This window comes from Zootoca vivipara, chromosome 9 (assembly GCF_965207765.1).
Source record: "Zootoca vivipara chromosome 9, rZooViv2.hap1.1, whole genome shotgun sequence".
NCBI classification, from domain to species: domain Eukaryota; kingdom Metazoa; phylum Chordata; class Lepidosauria; order Squamata; family Lacertidae; genus Zootoca; species Zootoca vivipara.
Window position 1 is genome coordinate 39763963 of NC_142592.1, and position 13491 is coordinate 39777453.

General features: G+C 44.7%; 1 protein-coding gene across 1 annotated transcript in view; it reads right to left on the bottom strand.

Annotated features, from left to right (window-relative positions):
- Positions 1-13491, bottom strand: part of GSG1 (germ cell associated 1) — a 51112-nt gene that overhangs the window by 30699 nt on the left and 6922 nt on the right. The window contains exons 2-8 of the mRNA XM_088652019.1: positions 12441-12571; positions 11995-12089; positions 11215-11345; positions 6606-6755; positions 4851-5239; positions 1779-1949; positions 1572-1699 (exon numbers count right to left, since the gene is read on the bottom strand). The gene's annotated coding sequence lies outside the window, so the exon portion shown is untranslated. The remainder of the gene's footprint in view (positions 1-1571; positions 1700-1778; positions 1950-4850; positions 5240-6605; positions 6756-11214; positions 11346-11994; positions 12090-12440; positions 12572-13491) is intronic.

The following is a 13491-nucleotide window of genomic DNA, read 5'->3' on the forward strand; positions in this document are numbered from 1 at the left end:
TTCTTTTCTTTTCTTTTAACCCTCAAATGTCACAGATGCCCATTTTGCATCTGTGGCTTACCAAAAAGAACCTTTCAGAAGTGTTTCAAGTGTATCTGAAAAAGTGTGCATGCACACGAAAGCTCATACCAAAATAAAAACTTAGTTGGTCTTTAAGGTGCTACTGAAGGAATTTTTTTTATTTTGCTTCGACTCGGACCAACACGGCTACCTACCTGTAACCAAAAAGAACCTGTAATTCACTGAGGGAAAGGGCTTTGGAAAAGCGGAGGGATGCTTGGAAACCTGTACTTTAACTGTTCATTAATAATAGTAACACAGTAATAGATCATCACTATAGAGTGCAAGAAAGAGGGAAATGTGGAGATATTGATGCACATAATGCACACAATCTCTGCCTCACCCTCTCTGGCCATGTTTGTGCATCATGCTAGACCATGGTTTAGTGTGATGTGTGCAAGCAAGAATGAGCTCTCCTCTCCTCCTCCCATGCAGCTGAGATTAGGAGTTTGGAAGCTTCCATTTTTAGATACTCACAGCTTACTGAATTGGGAACCATGGTTCACATTAACTGTGGTTCATTTAAACAAGCCAACTTCATAAACCATGGCTTGAAGTGGACTTGTTTCAAACGAGACAGTTAACTACAGTTTGTTGCTTCAGACGAGGAGACGAACCACAGTTAAATTGCTCATTGGTGCTCACCACCTCTGTCCTTTCTCATCCATCCATAGCTGCCAAGTTTTCCCTTTTCTCGCGAGGAAGCCTATTCAGCATAAGGGAATTTCCCTTTAAAAAAAAAAGGGAGAACTTGGCAGCTATGCATCCATCTCCTTCCTCTTCCTAGATGTATGTGTTACTATATCATCCTCCCTCTCCTCCCTCTTCCGCCGACATCCATTGCAAGATTTCATTGCCACAAGCACAATAAAGTGCAAGGCTATTGCCATGAGCTAGCCCAACAGGTCTCCACGTGGAACATCAGTGTTAGATAAAAGCTGTGCATATGCTGTGTTTAAAATATAAAATAAATGTGTAGTGCAATAATAGCCATAGTTCTGCAGACTATGCATTTGAAGCAGGCTTCTGCACATACATAAGCCAAGCTGGATGGGGAAATCGTGTGCAGGAGCAAGTCCTGTGCTGTGCATATGATTTCATGGCCCCATCTTTCAAACAGGCCAAGCAAAAAATAGTAGTAGGTAGTGCTTATCAACTGTTCAAGAACAGGACTGGATTTAGATTCTGGCTCCCAACAAAATATTAAAAACACAATAAAACATCAACCATTAAAAAGTCTCTGTACAGGGCTCCCTTCAGATGGGGGTACCAACTTGAATAAAATATTGGGGGGGGGAGGTAAGCCCCACCCTGCATAACTGAACACATGATGTGGTGCATGCACAGCATTTGAATGGCAATGCCCATCAACTTGAGGGGCCCCCAAATATTTTATTGACCCCCTCGGCTCCTTTAGGAGTCTTCTGAAAGTCATATGGTTATTTATCTCCTTGACATCTGATGGGAGGGCATTACACAGGGCGGGAGCCACTACCAAGAAGGCCCTTTACCTGGTTCCCTGTAGCTTCACTTCTTGCAGTGAAGGAACTGCCAGAAGGCCTTCGGAGCTGGACCTCTGTGTCTGGGCTGGACGATGGGGGTGGAGACGTTCCTTCAGGTATAAGGCAGCTTATACACACTAAAGTAAATAATATTCCAGAGGGTTTTATTTCATTTCCGTACCTCCCCTCCCCCCGAAAACCACGATGTGATTCTACCTGTGAGCCGAAGAATTCCTTGCTGTTGGCAAGCATCACATTAAAGTGCTAAGCTGCGCCAACAATGTGTCCTGAAAGTTCAAATCAGGCACGGAAAGCCAGGGATCAATTGTACCAGCGCTTATCTGCGGCAGCACCTTTGACTGTTTGTTCAGTCAGTGTGATCATTACCTAGGGAAGGAGATCGGGAGAGGGCTCTGAGTTACTGTTGCTGAAATTCAGCCTTCTGTTGCAAAAGCAGTGCAGGTATTTGCCTCTCCACCCCACCCTTGCCTCCCTCTTTACTCGAAACACACCCCTGGAGCCACGGAGGAATGCCAGAGTGGATTAGCAGCTATGGGGTCAGTGGTGCATGTAATCCTCCGAGGAACACACAGTTGCCTTGCGATGGTGTGCAGTCTAAAAGGAGGCAGGAAAATGAGTTTTGGATCTTCAGATTTCCAAGCTGTGGAAATCTGAATTTGAAAAGGCATCAGGAAGGAAGTATGAGCTGTACAATAGCAGCACTGAGCCCTGTAGGAGCAGAAGCTTCATCAGAGAGACTTGGGTAAGGATGGGGAACTGGCCGGTCTCCTCCTGGTTTGGTTTGGGAAGAGGAAGGACCCTTCCAAGGAGCTTGGCAGGGGTTTGGACTGGATGGCCCTTGTGGTCTCTTCCAACTCTATGATTCTATGATTCTATGAGCCCTAATGGCATTCCGCTGCTGGGAAGTCTGCATTGGATATAATTTCGCCCACTCTCCAAGTTGAGGAAATGCAACACATACAACACATACAACACATACAAAAATGGCAAACTGGGTTCCTCTAAAGGCTGAAAAAGGCAAATGAATGAATAGATTAAAGTTCAGGCACATTTGTCCTCTAGACAGAAACCTAGGATGCCACTGGATATACTCTGTGTTGTAATACAGTGGGACCTCAGAAGTTGAATGGAATCTGTTCCAGAAGTCCGTTCGGCTTCCAAAATGTTCAGAAACCAAGGCGAGATGGGGAAATCGTGTGCAGGAACAAGTCCTGTGCTGTGCATATGATTTCATGGCCCAGCAAAAAATAGTAGTAGGTAGTGCTTATCAACTGTTCAAGAGCAGGACTGAATTTAGACTCTGGCTCCCAATAAAATATTAAAAACACAATTAAACATCAACCATTAAAAAGTCCCTGTACAGGGCTGCCTTCAGATGGGGGTGCCAACTTGAATAAAATATTGAGGGGGGGCTAAGCCCCACCCTGCATAACTGTAACACAGTTGTCCAGCCAAGCAACAGGTACGCAATTGCATATCCTGGGGTAAAGTGTGCACAAAAAATTATATATTCATGAAAATTAATACAAAGTAAATTATACCAAGGGAAACTTTGCTGGCAAAAATGTATATAGTATGAGAAAACTACACTGAAATTCTGAGTAATTTTCATGAAGTTTTTTTTTTTTAAGATGCAAACTGATGGGAAATTGGGGATATTGGAAAAATGAGAAACTGGCAGAAATTGATAGAATTCCTCACCCTACTCAGAAAGAAAGATTTTGCAAAGAGCTGTGTTTTATATATTACACACACACACACACACACACACACACACACACACAATTTTATTAAAAAAATACTGAAAATAGGAAAGGTTCGTTTACACATTTTTAAACGATTTGTTGGTTTTTGTTTCATTTTCAAAGGATGGTGCCATATGCTTTTGAATAATTATTATTATTTTAAAATTTCCCTGATGTGAGAGATATCATTGAAGTGGCCATTTTCCTTTGGAAAGTTTGACGAAAAAAGAGAGCCGTTTCCAATATGAAAATCAGCCCCATACAGCATTCAGCACAGCTCTCTTTTGGAAGAATTCCTTGGCAGCTCTAGAGCTTGGCTGGAAAACTAGCAAGGCAGGGAGCCAAGCATTATCCCTGCAGCATGGCTGATTTTCTTTCCTGCCTTAACTTCGTTTAATATCTGAACCATTAAATGTGCACAGCACACCATTGGAAAAGGCCACAGTGGCTGCAACTCCAGGTGGCTGTTTTAGCAATCTCCACCCCACGTTTCCCAGTTTCCACATCCATCGTTCCCAAAGACCCTGCAGTGGTCAGGTGCAAGCCTGAGACCCATGAATGATGCACAAACTTGCAGGAGCTTTGCCACATGCCCATCTCAGATATTCACACCTTGCCAATCACCCGTGACAAAGTCATGCATGTACAGCCATTTTCTTGCCATTTTTAGGGAGAAGCAGTTGAAAAATGTTAACCAGCAATAAGTGTTATGTACAAAAGCACAATTAAGGGTGCAATTGGTTTTTGTAAACCACTTAGAGGTGCTTTGGGGCTGTTGTGTTTTTGCTTTTAAATAATCAAACGGTACATAAATCTTTTGGCGCCGGGTGAATAGCTTTAGACCAGGCACCCCCAAACTTCAGCCCTCCAGATGTTTTGGACTACAATTCCCATCATCCCTGACCACTGGTCCTGTTAGCTAGGGATCATGGGAGTTGTAGGCCAAAACATCTGGAGGGCCGCAGTTTGGGGGTGCCTGCTTTAGACTGTCTCTAGCTTTTAATTTTTTAAAAAGAAATATAATATTTGCTGTCATTGTTTCTGCTGTTTGCTGGGTTTATTTCTATCAATTGATTTTATTGTTGAAATACAGCCCAGCCCCCCAATTTACATGGAGGTTACGTTTCAAGGCACCACACAGGCCAGTGAAATCCTGTATATATGAAACACCATTGGAAAAGCCTGCAAACCCCGCGATCCGGCCCTGCCCCATTCCACCCCTTTTTGTGACATTTTTGGGTCACTTCTGGGTTTGGCATGATGCAGGGTGTGTGCAGCCTTACACATAATGAATGTGCGTAAAAGGGGGTTGCCTGTAGTGATCATATCACATTTCAAAAATCCTCCAGTTCATCCCAAGGCTACTTGTTTATCTTTTATTTTGTTTAATTTATGTTCCTCCAAATAATGACATGGAGAGAGGACCATTTTCCCCCCACTGAAAACTAAGTTTCTTTCCCAGCCTTGTGCCAATATTTCACCACGAAAGGAGCAATATGTTTCGGCATGATCTTGCACATACCTCATTAATGACATTTTCCTGTTAAAAGTCATCATATGTATAAAAACAAGGCAGAGATGAGACGATGGCCCTCTGGATGCAACGGGACTCTAACTCTCATCATTCCTGACCATTGGGTGTGTTGGCCTGGGCTGATGGGACAGATGTAGAAAAACACCTGGGTGGCCACAGGCTCCCCACTCTTGGTCTAAGTAGCAGCCCCAGGATACAGTTGAATCCATAAAATCAGTGGAAATCTCTCTGCACAGCTTCCCTTGCCCTCTCCATTCCATGCAATGTTTGGATCCCATCCTTTCTTATCAGTCATCTGACAGTCTGTTCTCGGGAGGACCCCTTTGCAAAGCTGTCTTCCATGCACAGCGCTTAAAAAGCTCCATTGGACAGGATTTCTGTGGATTCAATTTCAAAGGGAGGAATGTCAAAAAGAGATCCTCCAAATAGCTTCCAGATGTGGTTGTTCCTTTTCCTGATCTAGACTTGGAAGGAGGGAGCAGGGAACGCCTTTAAGTGCTTCTCCATAGTGAAATGGGGGTGGGGGTGGGGGAGTCTTCACTGCAAGGAGAGAGAGGAGACACAGATCTAGAAATCATGAGACGGGGCGGAGGGAAACTGAGCCCCTGCTTGAGACATTTCAGGGCGTGAATTGCATTTCAAATAATAATATTCCCCCTGTGTGCATGGTAGTATTTTAAATTATACATCGGCAATCCAAGCTCAAGCAATTTATCATGGGATGGGCCCTGTCAAGCTGGGGCTAAAGAGAAAGGGATTTAACTTTCAGGAAGTTCAACCTCCCCCTAATCAAGGCTTCTGATTCAATCTTACATTCTGAAATTCCTCCTGAGACGCCTGACAGAGAGCCACAAAGGCAACGATCATCATCTAATGATGTTTGGCAGCAACAGCTGTGTTCCTCGTGCGAGCTTTTGAATGTAGCTCTGTGCACAACTTGTACCAAACAGATTTCTAGGACTGATGGCCCTCTCCTGAGAGGCTGCTGAAAGTGAGCAAGCAGCACAGAGGCAGGGCTGAATAATTGAAATGCCTCTGATGGGTACTTGGCCATCCATTCTTCCATCTCGACAATGGAACTCCATTGCCTCCTCTCAAAAACATGCTCCACGCCAGTCAGACATTCACAATGCATGTGCTGTTCTCTTCCTTTCTCTCCTCAAAACTTTTTTCTTTTTCTTTAAGTGAACAGCACATCTAAAACAGAACTTGTGTTTGGGTGCTTTTATGTGAGGCTACTCCGACTGGCAGGATGCAGGTGGCGCTGTGGGTTAAACCACTGAGCCGAGGGTTTGCTGATCAGAAGGTCGGCGGTTTGAATCCCCACGACGGGGTGAGCTCCCGTTGCTCGGTCCCAGCTCCTGTCAACCTAGCAGTTCGAAAGCACGTCAAATTGCAAATAGATAAATAGGCACCGCTCCAAGGGGGAAGGTAAACGGCGTTTTCGTGTGCTGCTCTGGTTCGCCAGAAGTGGCTTTGTCATGCTGGCCACATGACCTGGAAGCTGTAAGCCGGCTCCCTTGGCCAATAAAGCTCCTGCCAACCTAGCAATTCGACAGCACGTCAAAGTGCAAATAGATAAATAGGCACTGCTCCAAGGGGGAAGGTAAACGGCTTTGTCATGCTGGCCACATGACCCAGAAACTGTAAGCCGGCTCCCTCGGCCAATAATGCAAGATGAGCGCCGCAACCCCAGAGTCGGTCACGACTGGACCTAATGGTCAGGGGTCTCTTTACCTTTACCTTTTACTCCGACTGGCAGTGGTCCTCTAAGGTCTTGGGCAGAAGTCTTTCCAGGGAGTCACAAACACGACTGACAGGTCACCCATGTCAATCATATCTTAGAATCTGCTGAGTGGCTGTTCCAGTGCCCTGCAAAAGACAGTCAAAGGCCTGTCCCGGTTAGAGACAGGCATGGACTTGTCTTGACCGGTGCCAATTGCACTCACCTGAAAGCAGCAAGGCCTCTAAAGCTCATGGTGGACTGCAGGGAGCAAGCTCTGGCTTTCTTCTGTGTCAGGAACTTGAGAGAAAGGTGGAGGCTTATCAAAGAATCATAGAATTGTAGAGTTGGAAAGGAACCCAAGGGTCATCCAGTCAAACCCTCTGCAATGCACAAATATCAGCTAAAGCATGCATAACAGATGGGAAACCCAGCTAGATGGGCGGGGTATAAATATATATTTTAATTATTCATTATTATTATTATTATTATTACTTGTGATTATTTTACGGCAGGAAATGTGTGCTTTGGGAGATGCTTCATGTGATCAGTTGTAGCTATTAGTGTTGTATATTTTTTAATATTAATCCGTTTACTATGCTAACTGCCTTGAGACCTTCCAGTATAATGCAACACATAAAGTAGTTGTAGTTTATGTCATTGATTATAACATCATAGTATAGCTATATAAATCATAATGACGAGGAGGAGAAGGATGCTGTCTGGCTATCAAGGCACATCAACATTTGGGGTCCCTTGAGTCTCTCATCCCAGTTACAAGTGAACCAGAGATGGTCTTCTCATGAAAATCACTGTATAGGCTATCCCCTGAATTCTGTACCACTAACGGTTAGTGACTGAACCCTAGGTTCTCCCCTAAATTCACTTTATGTATTTTCTATGGCCATCACCATCATAGAAGCCCAAAACTCTTCCCTCTATTCATGCATTTGGCTCCTGTTGCTGTGCACAGTGATGTCAATTTTTTCATTCCCGTTTCACAATATTGCTTCAGAATTTTCAGTTCCATGTGGAGAATTTGAGAACTGGGTTTTAAGTCCCTGCTTAAAATATATGTGCAGAAATTCTCATGAGAAGGAATGGTTGAGAGCGTGCCTTTCTCTTTCTCTCTCTTCATAGTGAACTATTAGGCGAACGTCATTTAAAGCAGAGAGTCACATTACCCAAAATATCAGGAGGAGCTCCTCCTTTTTCTCCCAGAGGCAAATTGAAAAGCATCTCAGGTGTACCTGATCTACACATTTCTCCCACACCCACCCTTTCTTGTGTAGTCTGTTCCTCCTATACACAGTATCCTATCAACAAAAGAGTTAGTCATCTAACCAACTGAGCAGCATTTACATTGAAAGGTGGAAACCAGAAGCATTGAAATGACTGGCTAGTTCAAATTGGTTTGGGAAATTCATTCCCACCCCAGCCTCACCCCAACTTCCATTCCACCCAGAGGAAGGGCACATGCTCTGCATTCAAAAGGCCCCCAATTCATTCTCTGGTGTTTCCAGTTAGGGCTGGGAAGTTTGAGAAAGGTTGCTTCATGAAACCCCAGAGAGCCATTGCCGGTCAGGGTTGACAAAACCAAGCCAAATGTCTGAATATGGGGGGGGGGGGAGGTGTTCACATTACCACCTGAGGGTGCAGTGATGTTGTGTACCTCCGGGTGCATTTCACATCAGCAGAGTTTCCTTAGCGTCTGATTATTTTCTGTGTGTGCACACACTCCTGGGGGGCAGGAACATTTTCACACCCTGCTATTGTGTTCACATGGACCCATGGTTAAACCACTGAGCCTAGGGCTTGCTGCTCAGAAGGTCGGCGGTTCCAATCCCTGTGACGGGGTGAGCTCCTGTTGCTCGGTCCCAGCTCCTGCCAACCTAGCAGTTCGAAAGCACGTCAAAATGCAAGTAGATAAATAGGAACCGCTACAGTGGGAAGGTAAACGGCGTTTCCATGTGCTGCTCTGGTTTGCCAGAAGCGGCTTTGTCATGCTGGCCACATGACCTGGAAGCTATACTAATGCGAGATGAGCGCGCAACCCCAGAGTCGGTCACGACTGGACCTAATGGTCAGGGGTCCCTTTACCTTTTATTGTGTTCACACGTTGGCAAGAGATGGATTAGGCCTGGTTTAAGGACTCCAATTAGTGTGAAGCTGGTTTGAGAAACAACTCATCAACAGTTGTATTTCATAACAAAGTGCAGGTTGCATGTGCATTTTGGATAATGTCGCATGAACAGGGATTTAAAATCCAGCACTGGAAATGCAGTGAGTATAAAGCACCTTCCGATGTTCTGCTAATTCTGGACCCTCTTTTCCCCCTTCAATATTATCAGGTGTGCAACTGGCAGCAGAAACCAATCTGGAGAGCCATAGATTCCCTATTGTCAGGATGTTTTCAATGGCTCCCGGCTGGTTACCCAGGAAAGTATACAGTGGTACCTCTGGTTAAGAACTTAATTCGTTCCCGAGGTCCATTCTTAACCTGAAAGAAACTGTTCTTAACCTGAAGCACCACTTTAGCTAATGGGGCCCCCTGCTGCCGCACCACCGTTAGAGCCCGATTTCTGTTCTCATCCTGAAGCAAAGTTCTTAACCTGAGGTACTATTTCTGGGTTAGCGGAGTCTGTAACCTGAAGCATTTGTAACCTGAAGCATTTGTAACCCAAGGTACCACTGTAAAGACAAGGAAAAGTTTCTTACCATCCTTTTTTATCTCAATATTTACAGAGAAAGGCTATAGAACCCAGCCTCTTGAATAATGGCATTGTACCAAGTGAATCTCCACCCCACCTCTACCCCGTCTCTCTCACTTCCTCATTCATCACTTCTACGGGTGCTGCTATGTGCCCACTGTCTTTGAGCTCTTTGCTCTCCTACTTTTAAGGCTCGACAGGTTCTGGGAGATGGAGGGTCTGGAATGCTTTCTAATGACACCATGTCAGTCAGATGCTGCTCTGGTTCTGCCTCCTCCTCCTCCTTCTCCTCTCCCATTATTTCCCAACCTTTCCCCTCATCTACCTCTGAGCTGCTACCTCCCTCGAACCCATTGTAAATCTATACTGTCTTCCTCTTCCTCTTTCCTGGAAGGGTCAGGATGGGGAGGCGGTCTCCACCATTCTTTCTCTGCCCAGTCCCTGACACCTATCCCGGGATAATGGTGGTGATGATGATTTATTAATTAATTTAGTTTGTATTTCACACCTCATCCAAAGATCTCAGGATGGTTCACAGCATAAAAATACAAACTAAAAACACAAAGCTTGTTGTTCTTGTGATTACCTTATGCTATGAGTCATCCTGTCCTGTAATTATCTATCAAAAGCTAACTTTCCATAGTATGCTTTGTCAGAGTTTCTAAAATGCAGAACTGTGAAGAAACTAGAAACCAGAACCTCTCAAGAGTTCAGAAACTAGAAGAAATCTGGAGTGGACCTCCAGCTGTCAGTGGATGAGGTCAGAGAAAGCTCTTCCTCCCTTTGCAAATGCCACAAAAATCTGTTCGTTTCTGCACCCACCACTCTCGTTGCTGTGCTTCCCTCCACCATCACCCCATACCTCTGTTAGGGATTCAAGTTTCTGAACTTCCCTGCATTAAACTCTGAAGAATGAATAAATCTGAAAAGTGATGCTCATGCAAATGTCATATTCCTATTCTGATCAGAAAATGGAGTCAAGATGGGGAGGAGGTAAGGCAGGGAATGTTCAATACAAACTCCTTGGCATCACGTCAACACTGCTGCCCTTTACTGAGTTAGCAGCTGCTTTTACAATACGGTCTCTCCTTTTTTCAAAACTCCCAATTCCCCCTCCCACTGAAATATCTGTTTCACATTATTTTCCCCAAGATAAACTGCCTACATATTTCTATGCTGAATCTCACACCATTATTTCCTGCCCATATGGCGTCTCAGAAACCAGGGAGTCATAAAAGGAGTGACAAAGCATTGTGAGAAAAAGCATCAAGCTGCGTGCTTCTTTTTGTTGTTGTTGTTTTTACAAATGTGAATTGTGTGCTGTTGGCGGATTCTTGTGGTTGTCTTGTTGGGCTGTGGTGTGATAAAGGGGAGCCATACCGGGGTGAAGGCATCCTCTTTTATTTGTCCCTGTGTCAGTTTCAGTTTATTGGTTAGTTTTTCTAGTAAGGCTGCTTCCATACTATTTGATACCATTGGTCCATGCTTACTCCTGACAGGTCTCTCCAATGTCTGGCTATGATGTTTCTGGCTGCTGAGAGTAAGTGGGTTATGTGCTCTTTATGAACCAAGAAATCTTTAATATAAAATATGTAAAAATATAATATAATGTGAATTGTGTGCCTGTATCTGTGTGTGAATGAAGGAGAGGGTGATTGAGACAGGGAGGCGCCCTAACCCTAAAAACAGTGGGTGTGATTCTAAGATGCAAATAACCAACTCCACACATGCATCCAAAGTTTGGGAAGATCATAGGGAGAGTGAAATGTGAATCCCTTGGGAGCAGCTTCTAGCACAATATAAAAATTGAAAAGATACAACAGAAATTAAAACACAACCTTAACAGCAATTTGAACACTGAAACGCACATCATAAATCCCTAAAAGACATCATTCACATAAAACCAATTTACAATTACCAGCCAAAGGATCCTCCAATCAGTCTTCACCATCAAATGCCTGGGAGGAAGTTTCCTGATCCAGGTAACCCCACTGCCTCACTCAAACATGAAGAGTTGCTTTGGGGAGCTGTACTTGCCTGCATGGGAAACTTACAAGGGGTGAAAATATTCACATGTATGACCTCCCTGCTAATAGGGAGAGGCAGATTAGAACAGTGATTAAGAGCAGAGGCATGCCAATAATCACAAAGAAGCCTCTGTCTCAGCCTCAGTCCCACCCACCCTCCTCTGTAATATGGGGAAAACAGTGCTGTCAGAGCCTGGTTTTAGGGTGGCACAACAAGTGTGGTCGCCCCGAGTGCTGCACTGCAGGGGGCACTAAAACAGTGCTTTAGAATGGAGCAGGTTGTGCGTCTAATTTTAGTGTCGCACAGGGCGCTGCTGAAAGTTGAGAACCCAAAGACCGCCGCTGATGCTGTCCTACCTTGTATGGTTGTTGTACAGGCGATAGAATAGCGTATGATCTCCAAAAGCCTGAGCTGGGAAACCTGAAGCCTGGTGAGCAAATGGGCTCCTGCATCCTCTCTACCTGGTCCTCAGGACTTTCACTGCCCAGCCACAGCTTTTCTCCCCAGGCCACACCCACTCACCAGCCCTGCTTTGCACCCTCCTCGACTGTTTTTGCCTGGCTGGAATGTGTCCTTGAACTGGCCTAGATGGAGGATAGAGGGCGATGTGTGAGTTTGTGGAGAAAGAAACAAGGGCAGAAGCTGTGGCGGGCATCTTATCTTTACTCACTGTGGTTTCATGGGTTTGCAGGTCAAAGGAAGTACTTGTTGCATTCATGTCCAGAGTAAGAAATGGACTGGTGCAGACCGGAGACTGTGGAATACCTAAGAAAAAAGTCTAACAGTAAGAAAGTGTGTTGACAGTCATGTGCCAGTCCGCTCTTTAAAGCTGATTCAGAGCAAACAGCAGCAGAAAGAGTGCTCAGACACAGAGCTTTAACACTGTGCCTGGAAAGAGCAAGGCCAAAGGTAAATGTGGTTAAGCCCAAACACTGTTTTCCTTTTGTTTATCACTGCTGCTTGTAAAAAAAAAAAAAGTCAAAAGGTTGTCTCACTCCTTCTCCTGCAATGTGCAATGCGCCACACTGAAAATAGTAATTCAAAAGGCGTGTGCTTGGGGGGGGGGGGTGTCAATTCACACAAACTCATGAAATTGCATATAGGTGAACTACTGACCAGTGCTTTTAAAATCCAGGCAACTGTTCTGCATTACAAATTCCAATGGTAGTTCAAATTATTTGTCCAGAAGACACTTGCGGTGATTGGTATTGCGAGCCCCACATTTTCACAACACACGACTTCGTTTCCTGAAATCATGAGATGAAAGAATAACACTTGATGTTGTTTTCATTTATCTCCTAGTTTCTGAGCTTCCTTGTTCTCAAACCACATCTTAGCCATGAGGAGTAGAATTTACCTTCTCCTTGGTTGAAAATTAAAACGTTGTGAAAAGCAATTGGAAGCTTTCAAACCACCTTTGCCCAAAGGCAAGCCATCATCAATATTGAATTACGTTGCCATCACTGAAACGACTTCCATTTCCCAGCTATAATCCCTGCTCTGGGATTATTTCTTAATGAAGAGCAGGCTGTAAATCATCTAAACAAATAAATCAAATCAAATTATAGCCGTGTATGATCCTGCAGCCCAAAGCTAAACAGTAGTGAGGCTGATTCAGTTTAGTGAGAGATGGAAGCGCATCGAAGAGACCTGCGTATCAGTTACATTTCATTCCCGTTTGGAAAACTCTGTGAAAGGGATTAGCAGTCATTAATTATGGTGCTGGAGGAGACTCTTGAGAGTCCCATGGACTGCAAGAAGATCCAACCGATCCATTCGTAAGGAAATCAGCCCTGAGTGCTCACTGGAAGGACAGATCCTGAAGCTGAGGCTCCAATACTTTGGCCACCTCATGAGAAGAGAAGACTCCCTGGAAAAGACCCTGATGTTGGGAAAGATGGAGGGCACTAGGAGAAGGGGATGACAGAGGATGAGATGGTTGGACAGTGTTCTCGAAGCTACGATCATGAGTCTGACCAAACTGCGGGAGGCAGCGGAAGACAGGAGTGCCTGGAGACAGATGGTGTGTTATCCCTGTATCTGTTTTTCTTGCAGGGGAGGGATGGTACCTTTGAAAAACTGTCAAGAAATGATATATATATATTTAGAAGAGGGAGGGGAAGAGAGCACTTGGGGCTGGAACGGTTCAGTTGTGCACCTGCAGGAA